This window comes from Lepidochelys kempii, chromosome 1 (assembly GCF_965140265.1).
Source record: "Lepidochelys kempii isolate rLepKem1 chromosome 1, rLepKem1.hap2, whole genome shotgun sequence".
NCBI classification, from domain to species: Eukaryota; Metazoa; Chordata; order Testudines; family Cheloniidae; genus Lepidochelys; species Lepidochelys kempii.
The window spans coordinates 118,881,468-118,904,074 of record NC_133256.1 but is presented as its reverse complement, the minus strand read 5'-3'; the positions used below and the strand labels follow the sequence as shown (position 1 = coordinate 118,904,074).

General features: G+C 41.6%; 1 protein-coding gene across 16 annotated transcripts in view; it reads right to left on the bottom strand.

The window, feature by feature from the left end:
- The window catches only part of INPP4A (inositol polyphosphate-4-phosphatase type I A), a 198,048-nt gene that overhangs the window by 111,574 nt on the left and 63,867 nt on the right, over positions 1-22,607 (bottom strand). For all 16 annotated transcript variants that reach the window (XM_073352748.1, XM_073352666.1, XM_073352639.1 and 13 more), the window contains exon 2: positions 5,852-5,920. The gene's annotated coding sequence lies outside the window, so the exon portion shown is untranslated. The remainder of the gene's footprint in view (positions 1-5,851; positions 5,921-22,607) is intronic.

The window sequence follows — 22,607 nt, the reverse complement described above, 5'->3', positions numbered from 1 at the left end:
GCAGGAGGCAATTAATGGCCCTGCATACTGGCATAACAATGGCCCTCATGGTGGATTTTTCAACTCCAAGATGGTTTGCCATCAACAGGGATAGCAATCTGACATTGCAAGTTTCCACAGTGCAATCGCCACTTGTTTTTCCACTGTCAGTGTAGCTGTCATTCTGGTGTCTCTGCGCTGGAGCAATCTCAGCACACATATCCAGGAATATGGCCTTGCGCATTCAAAAGTTTTGCAGCCACGGCTTGTCATCCCAAGTTTGCACTACAATGTTATCCCACCAGCTAGTACTCGTTTCTCAGGCCTGGAAGCAGTGCTCCACCATATGCAGCTGCTCCATGAATGCCACCAACAACCTTGAATTGGTTCTCACTATGTCCCACAACCATCTGTCCTCCAAGAAATCATCATGTTCCCCGCTGCTGTGGTTCTTCTTACAGCTCTGCAAATACCAGAGAATCATGCGTCTTGTGCTTGCAGTGCTTATGACAATAGTGCAGAGCTGTGCAGGCTCCATGCTTCCATCAGAGATGGCGGAGAGCAAGAACCACACAGGTTCATAAGAATTTTTAAAAAGGTGCAAAAATTATGGAATATAGATGACATTCTGTGATGGAGATACTTGCATGCTGGGATGTTGACCCCTTGCTCCCAGTCACCCCTGCACGACTCATTTCTGCCCAACCATGCATTGCCAAAACTTCCCAAAATACAGTAGGGCTGGACAGTGGCAGGTTACACACTGAGTTACTTACCTATGGTGCACTGCACTATGCATTGACACAAGCAGTCCTGGTGAACACATGCAATGCCGACGCAAGGAGCCAAGTATGCATGCACATAAGCGATTAACTGCAGCAGCTTTATGTCAACATAACTTGCATTGATCAAAGTTTGTAATGTAAACGTGGCCTATGTCTACACTTAAAACCTTATAATGGAACGGCTGTATCGCTGCAGATACGCCACTGTAAACACTCACTACAGCAAGGGGAGCAGCTCTCCCATTGCTATAGTTAATCCACCACCTCAAGAGGCACTAGGTAGGTCGATGGAGGAATTCTTCTGTCAACTTAGCACTGCCTACTGTGGGAGGTAGGTTGGCATAGCTACATCTCTCAGGGGTGTGAACTGTTCACACCCCTGAGAGACAGCGCTATGGTAATGTAACTTTTCAGTGTAGACCATTCCTGAATGAAAAGATATAAATTTTAAAAACTTGGCTAAAAATGAATGACGGAAGTGGTGGTCATAGCCTCATGGACAAGGCTGCTGCACCAAAAAACAAACAAAGAAAGCACAGGGCGGGAGACCCAGGAGACAGGAGGTAGGGAGAGTTCTCTCTCCCTGGCAAGGGCCTGGAGCCCATTAGTTTGGGACTGGCTGTGGCCAGGAAACAGAGTTGCAGGAAGTTTTTCCTAATGTCCAGCCTAAACTGTTTTTGCTGCAATTTAAGCCCATTGCTTCTTGTCCTATCCTCAGAGGTTAACAAAAACAATATTTCTCCCTCCTCCTTGTAACAACCTTTTATGTACTTAAAAACTGTCATGTCCCCTCTCAGTCTTCTCTTCTCCAGACTAAACAAACTCAATTTTTTCCAACCTTTAAATCATTTTTGCTGCTCTTCTCTGGACTTTCTCCAATTTGTCCACATCTTTCCTGAAATTTGGTGCCTACAAGAATACTCCAGTTGAGGCCTAATCAGCGTGCAGTAGAAAAGAAGAATTATTTCTTGTGTCTTGCTTAAAATACTCCTAATACCTCCCAGAATGATGTTTGCTTTTTTGTTGTTGCAAGTGTTACACTGTTGACTCATATTTAGTTTGTGATCCACTATTACCTCCAGATCACTTCCCGCAGTACTCCTTCCTAGGCAGCCATTTTGTATGTAGGAGTGGGATTAACTCTGGTGGTGGGGCCCTGAAGAGGAGCCCTGAGCTAAGATCTGCCAGGACCAGGGATTGAGGAAGAAGCCCAGGTGGGGCAATGGACTTTTTTTATTCAGAGTTGAACCCCGGAAAGGGACTGAGCTGTTAAAAATTTGGCCAGAGGGCCGAGCCACAGAAGATCCAGTAAGGCAGTCTGCAGAAGGGACTAGCTGGGACTGACCATCGTGGCCAACAGAGGGAGTGCAAGAGGCAATGTCCCCTGCAATGCCGTGTCCAGGCAGGAGCGGGTGCCCATGTCCACGTAAGGACATGAATTTACACTGCCATTCTCCCTCTGCATTCAGTCTCTTGCTCAGTCTGATTATTTCATCTCTAGAGTATTAACATTCATCCTTTCAGATCTGTTGCTACTGCTAAAATACTAGTTATCTCAGCTGGACTAGCAGTGTAAGAGCCAGATGGAAATGACCTGTTGGGCTGTATTATTAAAAAGTCAAGTACCTCAGGCCAGGTATCAGCCACACATGCAGTTACTGCACTTCTGCATAAAAATGAGGTGTTCTGCATGCAAAGTCTTAGAGATAAGGGGATGGCCACATTTTTGAATTTCGGTGCCCAAAGCTAGGCATTTAAATCCACATTTAGGCATCTAGATAAAAGTGATCTGTTGTTCAGAAGTGCTGAGCATCTCCAGATTTCACTGAAGTCAATGGGAACTGCAGATTCTCAGCAACACTTCGTATCAGGTCATTTTACCTAGAATTAGATGCTTACGGGTAGACAAGTTATGGGTCATGAAGTTACATAATATCTCTTTAACAAGGTCTGACATGTTTCATGAAATCCTTCCCATCTTTTTTTCTAATGCTCTTGCTTTTTGGGAACTATTACTACCTCCATTATTCCATCCTACTAAGTGGCTTCAGGGCAACCATGCAATTTTGTGTCCTCTCTTTAAATAATGCAAAAACTACTTTCTTAGACACCTTAACATTCTCTAATTTCTGTTGCCTGCTGCACTCTGGATAGCTCATCCGTCACCCACCTGAGGTTGAGCAATAGGGATATTAGCTAGAGAGTACTAAATATTTTCTTTTGTGTGTGTGAGATCAGCTGCAACTGACACTTTTGGTCCAGTTTGTGTTTTGTCAGATTGCTTTTCATCTATGTTCCTTTTCTTTTACATATTAGTTCGTACGCCTCATACTCTGTTGTGTCCCCGCTTTAGCATGATTACTTCATTCGATAGTATATATGTAGAGCGCCAATGCACCTATGACATTGTCTTACTTCTTTGATTCAGCTGAATTGTTGGCATCAAAAGGTCTTTTTATCCTTCAAAATCCCATCAGAGATGGGGTTATTAAGCTACAATACCTTTTCCATGTGGTACATCTTGTATGCTTCAGAAACAAAGCTGAAATGTACTAGAACGTTAGGTGCTTGGACCAGACAAAGTTATACAAAAAAGGGATAAAAAACCCATTCAGCTATGCTCACTACACATTTAACCCTGCAGTAGGCACGTGTATGCTCTCTTCTGTGTTTTCAATGTATGTTGCCCTTTGTACTGGCAGAAAAAAAAGGAGATCGGAGATACAAGGGAACAGGAGCAAGCTATTAAATATGGTTTGTCAAAAATTTGTAACCTGCAATAACATTTAGCATTATAGGTGCATTATATTTAGAAATCTTCAAGATGTATTGAAATAGTTGACAAATGTTTTAAAGATACTTGCCGTTCTACTTAAGAAATCTAGGGCAAAATCCTGCCCCCTCTGGCTTCAAAAGGGCCAGGATTTCACCCCTATTGAATTACTTACTCCCCCACCCTTTCCTTCTATCACAATGTACTGGACTCCACTTACTTCAGGATGTGCTTTATGAGGGCAGGTGCTTTACTGAGGCATCTCCCAAGTAACTGATTTAACAACAGGCAGGAACTGCTCCTTAATGAGGACAGTATTGGCATAAATTCTGCTTAGCTGGCATGTATCATGGAGACATTACTGAAAGTGTTAACTGGTGCTAAATGTGTGTAATATTATATCTAATATTAAATCTGAGCTCAGATTTTTTTTTAATGCAAAAGCTGCTAAATAAAGATTAAAAGAAAAAGAAAAAACCAAAAAGTGTACTCTAGTATTGCATTTCAAAACCTTTTCAAACTTATTTTTAAAAGGCATCTTCTCTTTGGCTCCTGAAATGAACTTCAGATGGGTGTATGGACCTGCTTATGTGGACCTCATTGCAGGATCACGGCCTTAGCTGTGAGAGAGACTTCATTAGGACAATATGCTGTCCCCATAGAGCTGTCCCAAATGCATCTGACTTTGCTGTTCTACCCCTTTTCTTATAGATTTCTGTGACTGGATGTATAGGGGTCCCAAGTGGTTTGTGATGCTCTGTTCTAATTTCATCAGTAAGAAGCACTGCTGAACTGGATGGCAGTGCAGGATAGCTCCAGGCAATGCTTTTAATGCAGAGGGTATCAGACAATGATTAGAAGGCGAAGTAAAGATGAAACGAGTCACTTGTTTTATTGCAATTCATTTTAATCCACATATAGCTACTAAGCTAAGGGGTCTGGCAATGCTTCCTGTTACTGGCAAATACCACCACAAAGGCCCCCTTTTAGAACCTGGAAAGACCCTCATATCCATGCACAGTTCCCAGATTATTTTTCGCTGAACTATTCTGGATATACTATGGGGGAAAAATTACATATAAGCCAATGAAGCATGCAGTTGTGCATTGTATTTGCATTTGTTCAGTTCCCTGGCTCAAAATATTCACAAGCAATTTGAATTCCAGATTTATGTACACCAGTAATAGGTCGCTTATCCAGGCTTTCAGATCACTGCCCCAGCAGTCTCTATCAGGACACATTTCTGATACAGGCAGACCCCAGTTATCACATGAGGGAATGGATTCACTGACTGCTGTAGAGGCAGATGGTGCAGTCTGATCTTCCAAATAAGCTTGCTTCCCTACTTACACAAGGGCCCACACCACCACACAGCAGAAGTTGGACAGGGGAACTGCAGGGAAACCATTACTGACCACAGCTCACTGTACAGCACAGCAGTTCTCCAACCTGTTCATTCCATGCAGAACTCCGCAACAGAGTGCTCTGCTGTCCTCTAGTGGATAAAGCACTAGATTAGGAGTCAGGAGACCTGTATTCTGTTCCCATCTCTACCACTGGCCTGCTGTGTGATTTACACTGTCAGCTCTGTGGGGCAGGGACTGTCTTGTATGGTGTGTTTGTACTGTGCTTAGCACAGTGAGGCCCCTATCTTGGGGGGTGTCTCTAGGTGCTACTCTAACAATAATAATGAATCCGCCTTCCCTCTCACTCTCTCATAACTTGCTTGTGAGAATGTTTCATTCTGTAGACCATCTCAAAGAGCTCTGCAAACACACTGGTGCTCCAAGGAACATCCTCTGAGCACCCGTGCACTAAAGCTATCCCTGTGCTTTCCAGGATGAGCAGGCTGTGGCAGCTTGGGAAGTAGGCAAAGACAGAACGCGCCTTGCAGGGTGGATAATGGGGGAAGAGAGAGTGCAAAGAGCAATGAAAGGAGGGAAAGGAGAGAACTTAGCAGACTGGAAGCCCTTTCGAGGGAACAAGATTGCAAAGCTAGGTCTTCCAACAAAGACTTTTTAAAAAAAAAAAATTTAACCCCTGCAAATTTTCAAACATAACAAAGCCTCTGGTAAGCATAAAGAATTATCCACAGCATTCAAATAGCATAGACGTCCACAGCATGAGAATGCCATTGAAACTGAAATCCAGAATTTGTGGGATGTTGTTAAAACCTCATTGCTTGAGATGTTGAAGCTACCATATACAATGTGTGTAGCTGTTTCCCTGCAATTTACCTTTAAAACTTGCTATTATTCAGCACCCTAAAGCATCATTTACTATAGTAATAACCACTAAAATGATGTTATATTACCTTACTCCATCTTCAGCTGCTAAAATCCAGCACTGGCATCCAGACTCAATTTTCTTTTTTAAATAAAACCTGAAAGACAATAAGAAAAAGAATCTCTGTGTGGAACCATAATAATGGAATAAGAATATGGAAAATAACTTTGGTATGAAATGAACATATAGAATCATAGAATATCAGGGTTGGAAGGGACCTCAGGAGGTCATCTAGTCCAACCCCCTGCTCAAAGCAGGGCCAATCCCCAACTAAATCATCCCAGCCAGGGCTTTGTCAAGCCTGACCTTAAAAACTTCTAAGGAAGGAGATTTTACCACCTCCCTAGGTAACGCATTCCAGTGTTTCACCACCCTCTTAATGAAAAAGTTTTTCCTAATATCCAATCTAAACCTCCCCCACTGCAACTTGAGACCATTACTCCTTGTCCTGTCCTCTTCCACCACTGAGAATAGTCTAGAACCATCCTCTCTGGAACCACCTCTCAGGTAGTTGAAAGCAGCTATCAAATCCCCCCTCATTCTTCTCTTCCGCAGACTAAACAATCCCAGTTCCCTCAGCCTCTCCTCATAACTCATGTGTTCCAGACCCCTAATCATTTTTGTTGCCCTTCGCTGGACTCTCTCCAATTTATCCACATCCTTCTTGTAGTGTGGGGCCCAAAACTGGACACAGTACTCCAGATGAGGCCTCACCAATGTCGAATAGAGGGGAACGATCACGTCCCTCGATCTGCTCGCTATGCCCCTACTTATACATCCCAAAATGCCATTGGCCTTCTTGGCAACAAGGGCACACTGCTGACTCATATCCAGCTTCTCGTCCACTGTCACCCCTAGGTCCTTTTCCGCAGAACTGCTGCCTAGCCATTCGGTCCCTAGTCTGTAGCTGTGCATTGGGTTCTTCCGTCCTAAGTGCAGAACCCTGCACTTATCCTTATTGAACCTCAACAGATTTCTTTTGGCCCAATCCTCCAATTTGTCTAGGTCCCTCTGTATCCTATCCCTGCCCTCCAGCGTATCTACCACTCCTCCCAGTTTAGTATCATCCGCAAATTTGCTGAGAGTGCAATCCACACCATCCTCCAGATCATTAATGAAGATATTGAACAAAACCGGCCCCAGGACCGACCCTTGGGGCACTCCGCTAGATACCGCTGCCAACTAGACATGGAGCCATTGATCACTACCCGTTGAGCCCGACAATCTAGCCAACTTTCTACCCACCTTATAGTGCATTCATCCAGCCCATACTTTTTTACTTGCTGACAAGAATACTGTGGGAGACAGTGTCAAAAGATTTGCTAAAGTCAAGAAACAATACATCCACTGCTTTCCCTTCATCCACAGAACCAGTAATCTCATCATATGGTCAAGTCCACAAAAATATCATTCCATTAAAAAACAATAAAAAAGATGACTTTTTTTTTTCCTTTTGTAAGCTAACATCTCAATAGTTGGAGAAGGAATCTAGAGTGGGGACCACTTTTGAGAAAAGGAAGCATGTTAAAAGGTGCAAGAGAAATTTCAGAAGTCATATATTATTATTGTAAAGTCTTATGCTTAGAGACTGTGATTCATGTGTTCCTTACACTATAAAAACATTAGTGAAAACAGAATACATATCGATACAACTAGATTTCCAAAGATTGTCACTCGGTGTGTCATCCTAGAGCCTATTATATCTGTAGAGCGTGAAGTGATGAAAACAGCCACAAGCATGGCTGAGGGCTCTTTTTCATCAGAATATCACCAGGCTGAATCATCACCGGGTTTCACAGTATGTCACCATCGAATTGTTAAGTTCGCAGCCATTTTGGCTTTACTAATTACACTCGTTGTACAGCTACAATAAAGGCATGTATCTATGCCTTGCCAAGAGTCCTAAGCCACTGTGATATCAGAGGTAACTCAACGAATCACCACCGTACTCTACAGTTAATTTGTATGTAACAATTTCACTGGTTCCCTAAAGGAGACTGCACAGATGGTGGATTATTTGGCCCAACCACCATGTCCGTGTGCCCTACTTCCACCCACACAAAAACACCAATATCCCAGCACAATCCCAACTAGACACAAATCAACACAACCACCCACACAACACAACCAATAAGCCCAAACATCACAGATTGTCTGTTGTGTCAGTGTGAAACAATGGAAACAACTGCAAGCATGGTTGAGAGCTCCTTTTGCAGAATATCATCAGGTCCAATCATCACTGGGTTTTTCAATCAGTTACCAACCAGTATTTAAGTTCTCAGCCATTTTCAGCTTTTGCACACAACTTTATGAATTACACCTGTGCGACAGTCCAGGATTTCAGTTACTAATATATACTAAAAATGCTCTTTAATCACTATTAAATTCTGCAGGCATACTCAGAGTACATCCACCCCACAAAACCAAACAAATAAAAACAAACCAAAGCAGCAAGGAGACCCATTCAACTATAATGCCACACTTCCCTATAGACCTGCAAATCACATAACAGGAAAGGCAGGCCCTAAACACTAATGCAGCAGAAAAGTTCTCTCCCATGAAGATTCTGCCTCTGGCTCCATTTCTGTACCCAGCATGCACCATATGATGATCCTACAGCAACAAGGGAATTGCCCTGCACATGCATAGAGTCAGCTCACCACTGAATAAATATTGTCTGACTTTCATACACGGCATGAGAAACTGTGGAAACTCTGCTCTGTCAGAAAGAAACAGGAATTTATCTGAGCCCATGTGGGCGGGCTGCCTGCATCAGTGTTGATTCCCCAGAAGCAAGGACATCACAGCATGGTGTGTGCTGGGACAGCACAGTGGACCCAGAACTAGACCCAGTGGAAGCAGCTTCAGGGGAACTAACTAGGCTGGTAAGCAGGGCATTCATCACACTTCGCTGAAGTACAGTCACTTCCCTTTAAATGGAGACTATATTCCCAAGCAAGCGATCGTGCAATATAATCCCATTACAAACTCCCGCTGGAATTAGTGGTGTGAGTGTCATACATTGGCAAGGACTGTGCAGAATAAAAACTAAGTTTTACTGCACTAATGCCGCATCATATTGCCTGCAGAAACATGTGGGAGGAGCCAAAAAAGTACCTTTGTTATCCCAGTTTGACATCTTTGCCTGTGTCCCCATACCCAGAATAATAAATGCCAAATGTCTCAACTGACTGTTAAGGAGCCAGAACATTATTTTATTAATTAAAACATTTTATTTGAAGAGCAAAAAAAAATACTTCAATTTGACCTATTTTATGCATAATACCAGGTAAAATATTTCAGCTGAAACATTGGAGCCATCCTGCTGCACGATTGCACTGTAAACACATTTTTATACTACGTTGCACATAATGGTATAAAGGTAACAGGTGCACATACTCAACGGGCATTCTCAAGCAAGATTCTTAGCCATTTTGAAAAAAACAATTTAAACAACCAAAGGCATCAATTAAAAATTAAACAACCAGAAGCCTCTTAAACATCAAGCTCTTAAAACTTGTAAAGTTTGGGGAAGACTCATACATAAAAACAATTAACATCACTGGTTTTACGTGATATTCCAACTAAAAAGTATTAACCACTTTATGTTATTATTTGTAAATACAGTCTATGACATAGGTATTTACATTGCAGTTATCATCAAGGTATTGGAGTGCCTTTTAGAGCAGTGGTTCTCAACCAGGGATACATGTACCCCTGGGGGTACTCAGAGGCCTTCCAGGGGGTCCATCAACTCATCTAGATATTGCCTAGTTTTATAACAGCCTACATAAAAAGCACTAGTGAAGTCAGTACAAACTAAAATTTCATACATGGACTTGTTTATACTGCTCTATATACTGTACACTGAAATTAAGTAAAATATTTACATTCCAATTGATTTATTTTATAATTATATGGTAAAAATGAGACAGTAAGCAATTTTTCAGTAACAGTGTGCTGTGACACTCTTGTATTTTTATGTCTGATTTTGTAAGCAAGTAATTTTTAAGTGAGGTGAAACATGGGGTACGCAAGACAACTTAGACTCCTGAAACAGGTACAGTAGTCTGGAAAGGTTGAGAGCCACTGTTTTAGAGAATTGTACCAGTTCATATGAGAGGTCTATACAAAAGACCTTTTTCCCTGTTAAAGGGACAGGCAGGCTTGTCTAGAGTGAACTTCATTTCTTACTTCTAAGCCTATCTGACCTTCAGGTCACACTGCAAAAGATTTTTTATTTAACTCTAGCTTTTGGAGAGAAAGGGTCTTGATGATGGCAAAGGCTTACACAGAGGTGGGGAGTTTTGTTGGTGGTCAAGTTTGGCCAGTGGGGTGAGCTGTTAGTTTTAACTGATTTTATTTTTGTTGGTAACATCAATCACAGGTGCCTAGAAGGTCAAGTAGGTGCCTTTTGTATTTTTAAAAATCTAAATAAATAAATAAATAAATACAAATATTTTTATTTTTTCTGTTTTCCCACGGTGAGAACAGGCTAGGTAGGGTGAGGCTTGGTATTTTTCCTATCCAGACTGACAGTTCCTATATACTAAAATAGTTATTTATAAAGGAAAGACTGAAAGTCACTATTAGCTACAATCACAGTAATAGGTCCTTCTATAAATTTAGATACCAAGTTATAACCCTTCAATGGAGAGTGCCCCAGCTTAGCTGCAGGACATTTTATATGTTGCCAACATTTAAAATAGACAAGTCACTACTGGCTTCAAATTAGAAACAGGGAGTGAAAGAGATAAAGGAGATAATGGAGTGTACTGAAGCTAAAAATTCAATTAAGTTTCTAAATGGCTCAAAATGTGGTATCTAATGCTTATTCTTAGGGCCGTACCAAATTCACGGCCATGAAAAACACATCATGGACCATGAAATCTGGTCTCCTCCTGTGAAATCTGGTCTTTTGGGTGCTTTTACCCTATACTATACAGATTTCACGGGGGGAGACCAGCGTTTCTCAAACTGGGGGTCCTGACCCAAAAGGAAGTTGCAGGGGGGTCATCAGGTTATTTTAGGGGTCACAGTATTGCCACCCTTACTTCTGTGCTGCCTTCAGAGCTGGCGGCATACCATATCATGCTACTCTTCCTTCTGCGCTGCTGCTGGCAGCGGCACTGCCTTCAGAGCTCGACTCCCAGTCAGCAGCTGCCACCCTCCAGCTGCTGAACTCTGAAGGCAGCACCACCACAAGCGGCAGTACAGAAGTAAGGGTAGCAGTACAGCAACGCCCCCTACAACAACTTTCTTTGTGACCCTCCCCCCCACTCCTTTTTCGGTCAGGACCCCTACAATTACAACAATTACAACTGTAAAATTTCAGATTTAAATAGTTGAAATCATGACATTTACCATGTTTAAAATTCTCTGACCATGAAATTGACCAAAATGGACCGTGAATTTGGTAGCACCCTACTTATTCTCCAACCAGCCTCTTCCAATAATGAATAGGGTTTTATAATGAAGGTGTATGGTACATTTAACATATAACTTCACCTGCTTTATTGACAAACAATGGGAAGTTGAGCCAAATTACATTTGCAGCAAATGCAGACTATTATCCAGCCAATGACAGTATAGTATTGTAAGAGTGGCAGTGAGGTCCAATAGACTGAGCATAAGGCTAGGAGCTAGGATCTCCTGAAGTTTAACCCCAGCTATGCCAGTAACTACCTCTGTGGCCTTGGTCAAGTCAATTCATTGCTCTGCCTCAGCTTACCATCAGCAAAATGGGATAATGCTACTTACCTACCTTACAAGAGGTTTGTGAGGATGAGTTAATGTTTGTACATTGCTCCAACAAAAGGAGGACACTACATGAACCTTAAATTTCACTCAGGTTATGTCTAGACTAGAAAAAATGGTCCTGTTTAGAAATGTGTTAGCTAACTCTATTTTAAACAGGATCTTTCACTTAGTGTAGAAAGGGCAAGTTATGCTTAAAAATGTGTTAGCTAGTTTTAGTCAACCCTAGCATCCCTACTGCTCTGAATTGTACTCAAAAGGTAAGATTTTATTATTATTATTATTAAAATTGCTGAGCACTTGCTTGGGCGTTCCCATCTTGTGACACAATTACAGCGGCGTTCCCATCTTGTGACACAATTAGGGCATGAATCCAATTTAAAAAACAAAATCTAGGTCCATTTCCCCGGTGCTTTAATTCCGGCTATAACTAATTTAGAATATGACCTTCACTGCTTATTTTTCCATTTGTTTGGGTTTTTCCAATTATTAAGCCAGGGTAGTCCAATGTCATTTACAACAGAAAGAATCTAGTTGGCCACTGAGCCCCGGTGAAATCTCTCCTGCTCAATCACCATATTGTATTTATAATTAAATTGTTTTGCAATAGCACTGACGTGGCTGTGTGTGAAAATGCTCTCTCATATTACACCAGACCTAGGACTTTTTGCAGACATTCTACCTTTGGCTTTCCGCACGAAGAAAAAGATGGTGACACATAGAAGGTTCTTCATGCCCTGATGTGTCTTACTGCTTAAATTAAAAGCCTATGGAAATTGGCTTGCAAAAAATACAGTTATAAGTCCAGTGCTTGCTGCCAAATTTTGAAAGACTTTTAAGTCCCTCCCTGCAGGAAATGTGATGCACGTTTCTCAGCTCCCCTGTTGACAGGACTGCAGACTCTCCAAGTCCCTTGCCGCAGGTCTGGGAGAGAAATAAACTTCTCAGCTGTTAAGATAAACATTGAGGCTACTGTACAAATGGACAAAAGCACCATTCTGAGCTCCAACTGCTGTCAAATCTTGCTTATGCCATTACCCTTATTGCAGCACATACGGCATGTGACACCACCCACTGCAGAGGAGACTCCAGAAAGACAGGAACAAAGGGGTACATTTACTATTGTGAGGATGAGTATTTGTACTGAAAATTCCCCACTTCTTCCCCATGGCTGCTCACTCCCTCCATGTCCCACAGACCAGGGACAACAAAAGCCACTCTCTTCTGGAAGGAGCAGGCAAGTAAGCATTTTCCCTTGTAATGAAATGTGTAAATACCACTGAAGTGTGTCTGAAACAACCCATGATACTGTGCGGGTTTTGTTCCCTTACAATGGGCTAGTTTATTCCAGCCCTTACTGAGCTGGGCAGTAAGTCTCCGCTTCGTGGCTTATTCATGTTCTTACTCCAGTCATAGGGTGGGAGAACAGGCACTATCCACCTGACATTCTGGCCTGTGAGCAAGGAGGGAATGGAGGGAGAAGAACCATCTACCCCACCCCCTTTATCATAGACTCATAGATACTTAGGTCAGAAGGGACCTTTATGATCATCTAGTCTGACCTCCTGCACAACGCAGGCCACAGAATTTCACCCACCACTCCTGCAAAAAACCTCACACCTATATCTGTGCTACTGAAGTCCTCAAATCGTAGTTTAAAGACTTCAAGGAGCAGAGAATCCTCCAGCAAGTGACCCGTGCCCCATGCTGCAGAGGAAGGCGAAAAACCTCCAGGGCCTCTTCCAATCTGCCCTAGAGGAAAATTCCTTCCCGACCCCAAATATGGCGATCAGCTAAACCCTGAGCATATGGGCAAGATTCATCAGCCAGATACTACAGAAAATTCTTTCCTGGGTAACTCAGATCCCACCCCGTCTGATATCCCATCGCAGGCCAGAACAGCTGATGTGCTTCATGAAAAGGGGTGAAAGTTGCTCTCTCCTCTCCCTGAGTAATGGGGATGCCAAGGAGGAATTGTGACTGTATGAATCACTATTCTTTCCCTGGATGGCTCCTGGGGCAGTGCAGCTACACACTGCCCCTTACTCAAGGCAGATTGTAAAGTTACAATCTAGCTCAAAAGGAGTTTCCTGCTAACACATGTTAAGCACTTGTATTTTCCTTAGGCAGCCTACAAATTTGGACAATGCTTTTCTTTCCTAGGTCAAGCTGTCCTAACTCCGGCTGTGATCTGCAGTTGAAGGGCGGTAGGCTATACTGTATATTGCTATTGTGTTCTGCCTGCCCCCATTCTATTTATTGTTTCAGAATCTTAGCCCATTTTCAAAATAGGCAGTAAAAGTTACAGGGGGGTTAATTATTTTCCAGGGCATTTCTAATTTTACTGAATGATCATCTTGTTACAAAGAGGAAGGTGATAAACTGTTCTCCTTAACCACTGAGGACAAGACAAGAAGCAATGGGCTTAAATTGCAGCAAGGAAGATTTAAGTTAGACATTAGGAAAAATTTCCAAACACTAAGGGTAGTTAAGCACTGAAACAAATTACCTAGGGAGGTTGTGGAATCTCTATCATTAGAGATTTTTAACAGCAGGATAAACAAAAACCTGTCTTGGATGTTCTAGCTATTAAGTTCTGCCCCAGTGCATGGACTAGGACTAGATGACCTATCAAGGTCCCTTCCAGTCCTATATTTCTATGATCTGTAACGTGCCCAGGCACATCCCCACAAATATTAACACTCAGTATTCATGTGGCTCCTGTAGTGACTGTTCTTGAAAATACTAATTTATACTTGACAATATCACAATTTCATCAAAACATGCATGTAGAAAAAAGCAGAGAAAACATTTTCTTGGTCCAACTCCCACAGAATGATTTCATTCTCACTTGCATTAAATACAATACTTGTACTTCAGCTGCACTAAAATCCATTTCAGCTCCCCTTTTGTGTATTTTGGGATGAGAGAAAACACATGACCATGGTAGCTCCTCCCAGTAAATACTTGTGTAACCCATGTGCCTACTAGGGAGATCTCTTTAAGAGACCCACTGGGGGAGGTAGGAGTAAATTGTGTCGGGGTCATTGCTGCGAGGCAGATTAAGCACTCCACATCCAGACGCTTCTAGAATTGGGTGTGGTAGTTTTGCTCCAATAGGTTCCCTGTTGCTGGGGTCAGACTCCATGAGGGCAAGCAGTCAGGGCAACTGCTTTGCAGAAGGCCATGTGCCCTGTGTGAGTTGGGAGAAGCTGAGCCCAGGAGCAGAAAACAGGCTGTTGTCCCTAACTCAGAAGCATTTTGCAACAGTGATATTGTTAACCCTCTAACAGGGAAGCATGGGCAATGCTAATTAGAGCCAGGGGAAACTGGGAGAGGAAGGTAACTATTTTAATTGTATGCTTTGAATGTTGTTTTGATTTTAGCCAAACTGTTAAATTGTCTCAACTAATCTGAGTCACCAACTTTTCTTTAAAAGTAGTAATGGGGAAAGAGTCATTTTTATTTTGCTATTCCCAGTTTTGTGTTTTCTTGTAACAGTGTAAATCTATACACTTAACTGAATGGTTGGTTAATCAATTAGCTGACTGGCTAGTGTGATTTCAGCAGAGGAAGAGTCTGCTTGGATTCCAACTGAAGATACCTACAAGCAAGTAGAGGGAAGATATTATTTTAGACCAGGGGTCAGCAACCTTTCAGAAATGTTTCAGAGTAGCAGCCGTGTTAGTCTGTATTCGCAAAAAGAAAAGGAGGACTTGTGGCACCTTAGAGACTAACCAATTTATTTGAGCATGAGCTCGCCGAGTCTTCATTTAGTCACTCTAATTTAAGGTTTCACGTGCCAGTAATACATTTTAACATTTTTAGAAGGTCTCTTTCTATAAATCTATAATATAGAACTAAACTAATGCTGTATGTAAAGTAAATAAGGTTTTTTAAATGTTTAAGAAGCTTCATTTAAAAATTAAATTAAAATGCAGAGCCCCCCCCGGACCAAGGCAGTGTGAGTGCCACTGAAAATCAACTTGCATGCCGCAGGTTGCCTACCCCCATTTTAGACTTAGCAGACTATAGATTTGGTGATCAAAGACTAACTGAGACTTATTTCAGAGTAGCCGCCGTGTTAGTCTGTATTCGCAAAAAAAAAAAAAAAAAGGAGGACTAGTGGCATCTTAGTGACTCTTATCCTTGGTTAGTCTCTAAGGCACCACTAGTACTCCTTTTCTTTTAACTGAGACTTAGGTGAACAAAACCTAAGCTTCTGGGAACTTTCAGTTTCTTCGGGGACTGAACTGTTCAGATTTTAATGTATTTTCTTTAATTATGTTATATATAACAGTGATGGGAATGTCTGGGGATTATAAAATAGCCAGGTCATGCTGTAAAACATAGATTATTTGTTTCTTTATCATAAGATTTTATAAAGTTATTTAATTAAATTCATTTCTTTAGTTTCTTTTGGGACTTGAATGTGGGGAGGTTGACCCTGTGCAATCCTTGCTGAAAATCCTTAGAGACTGAACTCTAGGTCTCCAGCTACTTTCTATGGGAGTTGGGTTTTTTTTTAAGGCACTGGAGACTGGAAATGAAGTGAACTCTAGCCCAAAGGTTACACTTGCACACCTCCACAATTCAATCATATGCCAAGTGTACAGTCATGGCCTGTAAATTAATAATCATGGGAAATCAGATTACAAAATAAGGCCCCAATCTTGCAAGCTGCTCTGTCTGAGCAGATCCTGCACTTGTGTTCTCTTTTAAATGTTAAAGGAAGGCTCTGTTTTGTTATCACAGCTGTATATTATGGTCCAGCCCAATGACTCAGTAATACAGAGTGACATCATGAGACAGACTGGAGAAGGAAGGGAGTGACTGAGGAGAACACAGAGAGTGAGAAAATTCTGAATGAGGACAGGTCACATCTGCCTGACTTACAGGAGCGAGGGTGAAGCACATTCTGAATTAGTGGACACCAACACACACAAAAATAGATGTGTTTTATAAACAGGGCTCTCACTTTCTTTAATTCTCTTTCAAATGTGAAATTCAGTGCTGGTGTAAGGAATCTGTCAAAACTTGGCTGCAATGTTCTATGACATCTCATCCATATACTTCTCCCTACCGCCCCTTATTTTGTCAGTTTTAGAGATCCTGGTTAACAAGCACTAATCCAGATCAAGCCAAAGTGTGCATTACCTCCCCAGGAAGCCTCTGAGAGAAAAAGAGGTTTCTATCTTCTGAATTTTTTATTTTAGTGTATTTATTTTACAGTTAAAATTCCCTCTTTCTGCTGCGTTGTTTATCAAAATTTGTCACAAAGCATCGTACTTCTGCCACAAAGAGAGCCTACAGTCTTTTGACAAAGAGCATACAGGGAGTGAAAGTAAAAGTGACCAACTCTACCATCCTGTTCAATCTCACTATATGGAGAAGCATGAGAAGCAACTACAGAATAAATCTCTTTTTTCTCCAATGGACACAACTGATCTTAAAATTTGAGCATAAAACACAGCCTACACACAACATCTGGCTATAAACCATCTTTCATTTAAAGTTTTAGTTTTTTCCAAGGCATTAAAAGAATGGTGTCTAATGTAGACTAAGTAGCTATGGGATACAAGGGAAGTAATATACATTAAGTAGCCATGGGATAAGAGGGAAGGTCCTCTCATGGGTCAGTAACAGGTTAAAAGGATAGGAAACCAAGGGTAGGAATAAACAGTCAGTTTTCACAATGGAGAGAGGTGAACAGCGGGGTCTTCCAAGGATCTGTACTGGGACCGGTGATATTCATTAATGATGTGGAAAAAGGGATGAATTGCGAAGTGGCAAAGTTTTCAGACAAAATTTCAAAATTATTCAAGACAGTTAAGTCCAAAGCAGGCTATGTGGAGTTCCAGGATCTCACCAAACTGGTTGACTGGGCAACAAAATGGGAGATGAAATTAAACGCTGATAAATGCAAAGTAATGCACATTGTACAGATATAGTTGGGATTATTTTTTCCAATGATGGGTTCTAAATTAGCTATTACCACCCAAGAGAGAGATCTGGAGTCTCCATGGATAGTTCTCTGAAAACACCCACTCAGTGCACAGCAGCAGTGACAGATACAGGTAAAAGACAGACAAGGTAAAGGGTGTAAATGTATTAAACAGTAATCGGGTTAAACAAAACATTGGAAAAACAGGAAAAAATAATTCACACCGTTTCTCATTTGAGAAAATGGTGCACTCTGATAGATATAGCCGTGGTACCTCAAGTGGAAGCACTATCAGTGCCCACAATACAAATAGCATTTAGCTGGCTCAACACTCGGGTGGTAAGTCTCCAGAATAAGACCCCTAAGTGCTTCAAGAAACGACGTTGGTGATTTAATAGGTGGCTTACTTCCATCAGAGTCACTACAGTACCCAATACCCAAGGACTCTAATTTTATGCACCCCCTATTAAAGTTCACTTCCCTGAAGCTTCAATTGGACACAAAATTCTTCACTCAAATTGAAAAGGAGTACTTGTGGCACCTTAGAGACTAACCAATTTATTTGAGCATAAACTTTCGTGAGCTACAGCTCATGCTCAGATAAATTGGTTAGTCTCTAAGGTGCCACAAGTACTCCTTTTCTTTTTGCGAATACAGACTAACACGGCTGTTACTCTGAAACGGTTCACTCAAATTGTAGCATTACATGTGCTTTTAAGCAGCCACTACGTTTCACAGTTTCCATTAGTGTTGGGGAAAGCTATATAGATATATTGTACATAAATAGTTTGCACACTCAATCAACATAATCTGTTAAACACTTTGGGATTTTTGGGGAAAAGATGAGCTCTATAAACAGAAGTTGTTCTAAATCTGTTGCTCTCCCACCAAGTTTTTCAAGAATGCTCTACTCACATGAAAAATGTTAAGGCAAATCATTTCTGTACCCCAGTTAGTCCTGAAACATCTCTTAATTTGTTTCTCCATAATGACACCTCACTCAGGGAAGCAGAGGAAATACTCTTAAGGCAACAGATGTTACTCATGCTATATTACAAATTCTAATATTGGCCACTTTCCATACATACCATTGTCCATTTACTATTTAAACTGATAGCACAATTTCCTTCAACTCAGTGTTTATAGAGTAAACCTCCTGTTCGGCCCCACCATCTTTTATTTTATAAACAAGCTTTGCCATCTAAACTGTAGACTCCATAGAAATGCAGTTGAGGATACATAAGACGTTGAACTCCATCTGCTTTCACCATTTGTTTTTTGAAAGCATTGCCTTTCTGAGAGTCTAGATTACATGTCACCTTGGCTGCATCTGCACTGGGGAAACAGTAAGCATTTCTCTGTATACATTTTTCTCTGTACAACACCACCACAACAGTAAAAACATCTGTGCCTTCCAGAGGACCACTTCCACCAATGAAGCTGCACCAGCACAGGAAAACAACTACAGACCTTTGTAGTGTAGATACCACTATGGGAGCCATACTCCTATTATGCACACTTCTCAGGATTGAGCATTTATTGTCTCAACTTTATAAGTTATATACACAGCAGATTTTATAAGACTCGCTTTAAAATACAAAAATCTAATTAATACTAATACGAATAATAGAACACTAAAAAAGCGAAATTCCTTATTATCACCAATACACACACACACACACACACACACACTCACACTCACTTCCAGGCTTTGAATCATTTAAGAAGACTCCTCATTGAACATACACAGCTCAATATAATTCTTTTGACCAAACCTTTAGGAAATAGAAAAATCAGTACAAAACGATTGTGCTATTATTATTCTATATTTTTCCAAGGAATAACATTGCTATTAGTGAATAATATGACTTTTGGGATTAAAGTCAGATCCCTAAGAGCCTGAAACATTATAGAAGAAGTATTTTGGAGCATGTTATAATTTAAGAAACTCAGGATTAAAATACATTTGTTACCTGTCACATAGGAATTTATTCTAGTTGCAGACTATTTAATGCCATCTAAAACCCAGGTGTTGAAAGGTAATTCCTCTAACCAGGGGTATTTTCTAAGCTGAGTCATTGCCCAATTCATGGAAGTTTATATGTTCCTTAATTCACTTTTACCTGTAACATTTCTACAATCAACCCTGTGGCATTGCTAAATACTACCCAGAAAATAATCAGAATTAAGTGCCTTTTTTTTCTTAAATTAAAACACACAAGGTCACTCCCCAATCACGTGTGACTTTGTACTTTACCACTTTACTGCCATCCTTTGAAGCCTGAACAGCATATGCAAGATGAAATGCAAAACCAAAATGAAAACTGAGCTAATCCCAGACTTCTGCATTCTACCTGACTGCAGGGGATATTCAGCACAGAAATAACATGGCATGAACTGAAGCCCCAATCTCGTTTACACAGAGCACACTGAGCCAGATTCATCCCTGGTGCTGGCTCTGAGGTGGCTATTAAAAGCTAGATTAGCAGCAGCTCAGTCCTTGAGGGTTGACCAAGCTTGTACCCCCTGCTCCCAGGGCACTGGTCAGTCAGGGAATACTACCCAGAAAATAAGGGACCTTGTTCCATTAAGGAATAGGCACAGATTTGTTCTGACAATGCTTTCTCCCATCCTTAGCATGCCCCCTGTAACACCTCCTACACAGGGGACTCGTGGAGAGGGAGCACACAGAGGGCAGCACTAGTTCAGTACCTGCAGAGAGGCCCGCTATGCTGCTGATACTCACTGTGGGGAGGGAGGGAGGGGACGGGAAGGGGGGGTTTGCACATATTTTATTACCTCTTTCCGCTATGTCAGCGCAAAGGAGCCTTAGGGCAGTGATGACTTGGGTCCTTCCAGAATACATTGGGGAGCAAAGAGACCAAGCTTTACTGGTCCTTTCCCCCCGTCTTTTAAAACCCAGGGAACAGTTCTAATCCAAACAGGCGACTTATCTAGAGACCAGGAAAAACTATAGAAACAAAGCAAATACTTCTGCCTCTCCATGAAATACGTGTCTGTAAAACAGTTAATTTAGCTTTCTATAGCTTGACACCATGACTAATTAGTCAATTAGAAAGAAAATTAGATTTTTAAAAAATGAAATGGTTCAGAATTACAAACACCAGGTTGGGCTGCTCAAGTTCAGGAATTTCATTTCCATTACACACACCCAATTTCCAATTGTTTACCTCTAACCAAACCAAACCAAACCAAACCCCCCCCCACACACACACACACCAAAAAAAAAAAAAAAAAAAGTGTGTCTAAATCTACTAAACCAATTCCCTCTTTTGTTCACCCCACAACAATTTTGAGTTTAAAACAAAAATAGCATGGCTATTTTGAGCCACAGGACTAGTAAGACGGACATGATTATTTAGTTTTATTTAGTGGACTGCAGAGACATTCATTTAAAAGAGTCAAGTATCACAGAAAATTTGTTTCTAAAATGCATCAATCACTACCTTTCTCCCCCCCCCCCATTTTGAAAAAAAGAAATAGTAATTTCATTTCAGTAACAGGACTAATGTTCCTCAAGGGTCTTAACCAGTCTCTTTAGAAAACCTGGGCATGATTATGGGCTGGGGAAAGTACCTGTGGGAGAGAGTGATGGGGATACACAGCAGGTGTGTCTCACAATGTCAGGTGTCAAAGAATTCAGGAATTTAAGTTTGGTCTGAGATGCTTCTATTTTCTCCTTGCTCCCCTCCTAGTTTTTCAGTTTACTCTCAAAGACAACACCCATGTTTTCTGTGCAAAGTATTTCTCAAGCTCCCTCTCCCCCCGCCGCGTGGTGGGAGGGAGAAGCACAGTGAATAAGTAAAGAGAGAGAGTCATTGGGCAAGCAAGCAAGCATGAAAATGACCCTGTAGCATGGTGATTAGAACACTCAATAGACCCCTTGCTCCAATTACTTTTTAAATTACTTATCTGTAGTGCAATAGCTGCAACAGGAGATATTGAGGAAGCCCTACCCGAGAATATCCTATAGTTCAGTGATTAAGACACTCACATAAGAGGTGGCAGATTCCTACTCAAATCCTTTCTCCCCTTCAGGCGGGGGAGGGGGGGGACGACGGACGAACAACTTGAAGTGGGGATCCCCTGACATCCTAAGTGAGTATCCCAACCCCTTCGCTAAAAGTTATAAGGGAGGTGGTCCTTCTCCTCCTCCTCCTCCCCCCACACACAAACCCAGCCAGTTTGTGTAAGCTCTCCCAATGCAGCAGGTGAGTTACCAGACTGAGCCCCACAGGTGGGTTACAAGGTTTGTGAATTGTTGTGGGGCTTAGACATTTGAACGCCTGGTGTAGGGCTTGCAGGGTGCAGGCGCAGAGGCAGAAACAGACATCTAGGGAACTTTTACTACAAAAGTGTAGGCACCAAGTGAGTTTAGGTGCCTAAAGGGCTCAGCAGCAAATGAGCACGGGGCAGTGAATCCCAGTGGTATCTGATTCTGGGATTTAGGCACATAAAGTGGTAGTTTAGTGCCTAAATCCTTTTGTGAATCAAGCCCAAATTGCCCAGGTACCCTGCAAGGTGGGGGATTTTTTATTTATTTATTTTTAAGTTTTGCTCTTTTTAAATTGATGTCCTTTTCCATGTAGGGGTATTAATCCAAACCCCGAGTTGAGAGAAAGAGAGAGAGACAGACAGACAGACAGACAGACACACACACGATAACCAGCAGCCCTGGAGTTAACATAGCACTCTGTTGCACTGCAGTGGTTGCTCTTCTGAGGTCACAGAAAGCAAGTGTGGGTTGTGAACAAAAGCAGGGGGAAGAGAGGCTGCATTCAGGACAGCTATTGTCATTTATACTAAATACGTTAATTTAATTTGTTTCGAAAATGTTAACCACTAATAGTTTAACTGTGTGTCTCAACTGCAGTATTGCAAAGACTGAACAACTCCCACTGAAGTCCTTAAAAGGATACTATTTTTTTTTCTTACTCTGTTTACAGATTGGAACTAGACAGAATACACATTCTACATGCTCATCATACACATATTCAAAACTAAGTGCACGTACACACACACACGCGCGCACACCCTCCAAAAATGCAGAGAGGTTTGAGAA